This window comes from Nuphar pumila, chromosome 2, assembly GCF_984573655.1.
Source record: "Nuphar pumila chromosome 2, dmNupPumi1.hap1.1, whole genome shotgun sequence".
NCBI lineage: Eukaryota > Viridiplantae > Streptophyta > Magnoliopsida > Nymphaeales > Nymphaeaceae > Nuphar > Nuphar pumila.
In genome coordinates this window covers 85194307-85201902 of record NC_143250.1, presented here as the reverse complement: position 1 = coordinate 85201902, position 7596 = coordinate 85194307, and positions in this window count along the sequence as shown.

Here is a 7596-nt window from a genome sequence, read left to right as displayed (position 1 = left end):
TAAAATGGCTGATAGGACCTTAATCCTAACTCTAAGATTTAGATCATCTGATTCCAATCAAGGTATGTCGATATACTTAAGCCGAAGCTTGAAGTACGTGGCATAAGATATTCCTCCGGTTCTAATTTAATGGCTTCCAAACATCTTGGAGCACCTACTGATATACCTCGGACTATGGCCCTTAGGTACGTGGTAGGGGGGCGCGAACCCAAATAAGTGGCCCAATTGTGAGGCTCTCTCCCGAATTATGGTTCAGTGAGACAACCCACCAACGTGAACACCGAGACAATATAGGTAGGGATGTTTTCAAAAAACATGTTCAACATGCAGATAAAACCAGAAAGCTCTAATGCAAGTCCTAAAGAGATAAAATTTAAATGAAAAGAAGCATATACTTGCATACATTGTTTGCATTCAATCCCTAGAATTGAGGAGAGTTGTATTTCAAACCTAAATGTAATATGAACATAGAATAATCTCCTCAATATGGTCCTATCAAACCATACTTAGATCCTATATGCAATGATGTCAGCTTTAGGACAGAGTCTAGGCTCCTAAGGTTCGCATGGAAATGAAACTGACATTTGTTAGAATAAAGACTTAGATAACATTAAAGCAAAGCAAAGGCATAGATTCAACCGGACGAAGACGAGTCCCATCATGGTCGCCAAACTTGTAATCATCGCAAAATTTTTCCTCTCTTGTGGTGTCTCTCTCTTCCTTCTCTTTTTCCTTTCTAGCCTCTATTTCCTCTTTTTTTGAAGGGAGCAAATAGAAGAAAGAAAAGAAGAAAGAAGAGAGAAGAGGAATTCTTTTGCGGTGTCTCACTTGACCTTGATTTGAAAAATATTTAAGAAAACAACTCACCTCCGTTTTTTAAATATATTGTGGGAAAAATGGAGAGACGGGGCTCACTCGTCGGTATGAGGTTCGACCGTTCCTGGCGCCTTTACCAGGGGTAATCGAACCAAGGATCGAATTTATGCCTTTTTGCTTTTGCCTAAATATTATCTAAGGATTTATCTTAAGTCTAAATGCACAAAGAATCATGCTTGTGCAATGCAAGGATGCATGCTCTTTTAAAAGATGTTTTTGAAAAATTCCCAAGTGTTCTGATATGAACTTGATGATAAAGTGAAGAAATGGTTTCTGAAAGGTAAAATCTAACTTAGAACTTGAGATAGATCAGAGAAATTCTAAGTTTTTGAAATAATCAGAGTTGAAAAAATAAATCTTTTGAATTTGAAAAGAATGATTGGAATATGAGAGGAAAAGAAATGAAGCTTCAAAGTCAGAAATGGACTTTGAATTTGAATTTGAATTTTAAACTTAGATTTAGGAGAGAAAATGAATATTTGAAATGGAATTGAATTTTAGATTTAAGGTTGAAAATCAGGATGGAATTTGGACTTGAGCAATCCAAATGAAATTTAAAAATAGATTTAAGAAGTCCGGATGGGATTTGAAAGTGAAATCGGATTTGAAATCCAGAAATCAGGATAGAATTCAAATCCACAGTCTGAATCCTAAGATAAAATTTGAATCTGAAGTCTGAGATCCAAGATGGAATTTGATCCAAAATTTGGAATGAAATTTGGATCTGAAGTCTGAGATCCAAGATGAAATTGAATTCTGGATTCTAAATGGAATTTTGGATCTGAAGTCTGAGATCCAAAGTGGAATTGGATCTGAAGTCTGAGATCCAAAATGGAAGTTGAATTTTGGATCCTAAAATGGAATTGGATCTAAAGTCTGAGATCCAAGATGAGGTTGAATTCTGGATCTAGAATCTTAAATAGGGATTAGATATGAAATTTAAGATCCAAAATGGAGATTGTACTTGGAAATCTGGATCTAAGTTGGGATTTAGGATATAACTTTGGATTTGGATTCTGAAGGTCCAAATGGGACTTTTGAAGATGGATCTGGGTTTTTAAAAACCCCGATTGAATTTAAAATTTAGGAAGAGTCAAGTTTTGAGATTCAGAATCAATCTCAAACTTTGATTTAGAATAAGAAAAACAAACTTGATTTTGAATCAGAAGATGAATTAGAAACTTCAAAGTTAAATTGAACTTTGAAGTTTGAATTTTTGTTTTGAATTGGAAATGTGAAGTTTGAATATAAGATGATTTTTAAATTTCAAAGTCACATTGGACTTTGAAATTGAATTTTGAATCTTTAAATGAGATAGAATTGAATCTGAATCTATAAATAAGATTTGATCTGAGGAATGAAAAAAATACTCAAAATCACTTGGAGTTTTGAAAAAGAATTTTGAAAATATGATGCAATTCTATCCTAAATGATGAATGAATTTAAATAATTTTGAAATTGGTTTTGAAAATCATATTTCATTATTTAAATGAATGTAAATAAGATTGAGGATATGATATATCCCTGACTATGGTCATTGGATATATTATATAACAATCATACTTAAATTCAGGTGAAGAATAAAATATATTTTGGTGCTTTTATAGAGTTTAAAATGAAATTAACTCTCAATATATCTTGACTACGACCATTGATATATACTTCGAGTTAATTTTAAATTAAACTCTGATAAAAGAAGATGAATATTTGAAAATATGATGATTTTTGAAGAGGATCCAGTGTTATTCCATAAAAGATAAAAATCCTAAGTTTTGTTTATATCCTGACTATGGCCATTGATGTAAATCGTCAACTTAGGATTAATTACCTTTTATAAAACGGTGCACGTGTCATTCGTGTTTCATCATTGTGAGAGTTTGAAAAATAAAGGCAAAAAGCATGAAAAACAAATCATTTATGACATTTACAATGCTCATTCATTCTATCTAAAAGCTGAAAATGTAAATTTCTCATTAAGTCCTAACTTATTACAACATATAAAATTGAATTTACAACTCCAAGTAATGATATTTTTCACATATTCCCTACAAAACAACTGGATTAACATGAAAATAGAAGAAAAATGACATATATCATATGGATATCTAAAAAAATGCTCATATATCAAGATATAAATGATGAAAAGATGAAAAAAATGATATACATGCTTATACATATGTATATATACATGCATATGTTATATATATAGGTATATACATATATACATATATATATATATATAGATAGATAGATATATAGGGCATGAGAGAGGAGATGAGCTAAGGGGCTGTAGCCATAACAGGAAAAACCATGACAATGCAGTGGTCATTACTATATTTATGTAGGAGACCAAGGCAGTGCAAAGCATAGCTGTAAGTATATGAAGGGCTGCGTGAAAAATCATGGGAAATGGATATATACAGAGGGAATGACATGCAGCAGGTAAGAAAAGTAATATGTGTATATATACAAGGGGACTGATATTTGACTAGCATGCACTAAATGATATACAGGGTATATATGTGCACAGGGAATGGGAATTGTGAGCTACAGTGAGTGTGAGAGTGTAAGTGGTGCGCTGGGCTGAAAGCAAGTGACTGCCATGGGTGCCATGGTTGTGGTGGACAGGTGTAGCAGATAGTAGCACCGATGATTTACCTACGGTATCAAAATTGTAGCTTTGTAGGCTAGATGAGACAACGATTTATACATGTGAATGATACATATTATAATGATTTATACATGTGAATGATACATTATTAAACAGAATTCACAAGCCATTCCTGTGTTCCATAGCTTCTTGGATGAAGTCATTTTCATGAATGGTGATCCAAAAAAATATTAACAATTCTATTTTTGTGGCTCACAATTCATCAAAATGGCTTCATCCAAAAACTCTTTCTTTGTGAACGAAATCGATACTAGAAAACACATAATATCTTATAAATCGATATACATATCGCATAATATATTACAAATCGATACAGAAATTCAGCATAATAGCTTACAAATCGACTCTACAAAACACATAAAATCTTATAAATCGATGTACATATGGCAAAATATATTACAAATCGATATGAAAATTCAGCATAATAGCTTACAAATCTATATTAACAAACAAAATAAACATATGCCTTTTTCACCATGACACCCTGTGCATTTTTTGCCCAAGAATACCTTCTAACACTGAAGCCAAGTTTTAGGGCATAATCATTGTAAAATTTGTATGCAGCTTCCTTATTATTAAACTGCATTCCCTCTACTGGAATAGAGTCAAGTGTATTATCATGTAGACTTGAGGTGCCTACACCTTTGTCAAGTGCACTCTCATGATCGTCTACCTCATTATCGAATTGCATTTCGTTTGCTGGAATATTCAAGTCAAGAGTGAATCCAATGCCTCCACCCTTTTTATCATGTGCATCATTAGTGCACATATTCACTTTTTCAGGTGCGTCGATAGTATGGATGTCCGTTGCTCCATGACTTTCCAATGATTGAGATACATCATCTTCACTGCAACTAGTTGATATGCTCAACACTGTCATGAGAAAAATATCAATTTGCGTTAGCCAACGCATACATTTACTATGATTTATTCAGGATGCATATAACAACGACTACTGATTAGTTAAGCAAGTCAAAGAAACGATTGGATGAATCATAGTATCAAAGCAACAACATAATAACTTACAATTAGATAATAACAAACAAAACCATATCTCACAAATCGACACTAGAAAACTCATAATACCTTACAAATCGATATACAACAATTCAACATAATATATTACAAATCGATATGCGACAATTCAACATAATATCTTACAAATCGATATACAACAATTCAGCATAATATATTACAAATCGATATTAACAACCAAAACAATATCTCACAAATCGACACTAGAAAATATATAATATCTTACAAATCGATATACGGCAATTCAACATAATATATTACAAATCGATATTAACAACCAAAACAATATCTTATAAATCGACACTAGAAAAAACATAATATCTTATAAATTGATATACGACAATTCAGCATAATATATTATAAATCGATATTAACAAACAAAACAATATCTTACAAATCAACACTAGAATACACATAATATCTTACAAATCGATATACAGCAATTCAGCATAATATATTACAAATCGATAATAACAAACAAAACAATATCTCACAAATCGACATTAGAAAACACATAATATCTTACAAATCGATATACGAAAATTCAACATAATATCTTACAAATCGATATACAGAAATTCAACATAATATATTACAAATCAATATTAACAACCAAAACTATCTCACAAATTGACACTAGAAAACACATAATATTTTACAAATTGATATATGGCAATTCAACATAATATATTACAAATCGATAATAACAAAAAAATAATATCTCACAAATCGACACTAGAAAACACATAATATCTTACAAATCGATATACGACAATTCAACATAATATCTTACAAATCGATATTAACAATCAAAACAATATCTCTCAAATCGATATATATGTTACTACAACCGTGATTTGCATTACATTGCATATACTGAGTGAATGGACGATACTGGATGGGGTAGAGGCTCTTGCTCGCATTTGTAACCAAGCATTCTTGTCAACAGATCCCACCGCCTTACAAATATCTTCAAGTTTCCAACCGTCGAAATGATAAAATCTACTTGCAATAACAAAATAACGCTTTAATGACACTCCCAACGACATATGTTCTTCAACAATAGCATGATGACATGGAAAGGTACTCACGTCGCTTTAATGGCACTTGTTGGAATGTTTGTGCATCATTGCTTTTTTCCATACTGCTTAACGAAAACGAAGAAAAAAAGACTGTAAAAAGAGATGGCCGAAAAATCTCCCTTTGATGCCCACCAATGATCGAACTAGTCGTTCGATTTATAGTTATCTCCACTAGGTAAGAACGAGAAGGCGACCATGTGTTGTAGCACAAGCTAAAAACAAAGGCGAAATGTGTAAATCTATATACGGGGAGTGAGAGGACATTTTCGTCTAACACATATCTATCTTACGGGAGAACATTTCTGTCAAAAGCATATCTACCTTTTTTATATGTTATTTTATTATAAAGTCATTATGGGCAACATTGGCATATGAATTATTGCGAGTCCCAAGATATTCCTCCGTACACACTGACACAAGCGAATTTGTGTTCCGGGAAGAACACACAACACCCTCTCAATCGGCAGGTGTTGTAGGTTTGGCGGGTAGATTTTTTTTAATTTTAATCATCGTTTAAATTAACCAACCAAAACTAGGCGAGTTTCAACCCACAGGTCCCCCCTTGACCCATTTTTGGGCTTCCTTTTTTTGTTCTACCTGTTAGAACTTAAAGCCCCTCATTGGGATGTTGGGCGGTCCAACGAGTCCCAAGGACGAGAGGTAAGGGGGTAGACCTCTCTTGATTTTTTTGGTTTTGCTTGTTGAAGCTGCCCTGGTGGAACCTCCTTGAAGACGCTGGAGAAGCTGGAAGGACGCCCTCCCTCCCACTTTCTCCTCCTCTCTTGTGGTACCTGAGTGGATGCTACCGTTGGAAGCCTCTACCCGAAAGTCGCCTGGTTGTGCGACCAATGGTCCGGCCGTGTGCTGAGTTGGAGTTGAGGAATCGATTCTTGGCCAACGATTATCGTCGAAGCTAAGCAAATCCTTCTCTTTGTCGATGCCCTCTTTTTCTGAATTTGTTTTATTTTTTTAGTTTGTTGTTCATAAATGTGATCATATCGGACTTTTGAAGCAATTTATTTACTATATGTGTGAATTTCAGTTTATTATAAATCCTTGTTTATATAAGAACTATTTCCAGATTGATTTTAAGACTTGTTTTGCATTGCCTTAGACTGATTTTGCGTATGCCCATGCACTGAATAATTTGATGAATTAATTTTGAATTTCTATACTGCTCTTGTTCGTGTTTCTATTGGGAATTGAGCATAGCTGTGTTTCACGAATTTTTTGTGTTAAAAAATCCAATATATCTCTTGCCGAAACTCTGTTTTTGAGATGCTCACCAAGTGTTCGGTGAAACATCTCAAAGAGTTTGAATATGTTAGAATATGTTCAAATTTTCTGCTGCATTTTTAATATACATTTAAATCATAATTGTATACGTTGAATTTATATTTTGGATTTGTTTTAGAACACGAATATACATTTAGAAATCAACCTATAGTCATTTTTTTTGTTTGGACCTTGTTCGCGTGTGAGCAGTCGTTGCACATTTAGGGCATGTTTGATGGCTTGTCTAGGTTTGGACAAAATGAACAAAAAGAATGGAACTGAACAATGGTTCTATTTTGTAATAACTGTTCCAAGTCCAACGTTTGTTTGGATAGTACCCAAATGGTATGTTCTAAATGTCTATTGTTTGATGACAATATGCGGACAACTTGGACAATCATGAATAATGGGTCAAATTACTTCATTTTGGATTGTATGACACAATCCGTTCACCATTTTACATATTTTAACAAGTTTATTATGATTTTTTGCTCGAATATTGATCAAATTACGCAATTATATCTAAAATCATGAATTTTTGCCCTAAATATGGATTTGGAATTGGATTTTTGCCCCGAATATGAATCTCAAATGAGTTTTTTGCCTCGAATATGATTTTTTGCTCTAAATATAGATCTCAAATTGGATTTTTGCCTC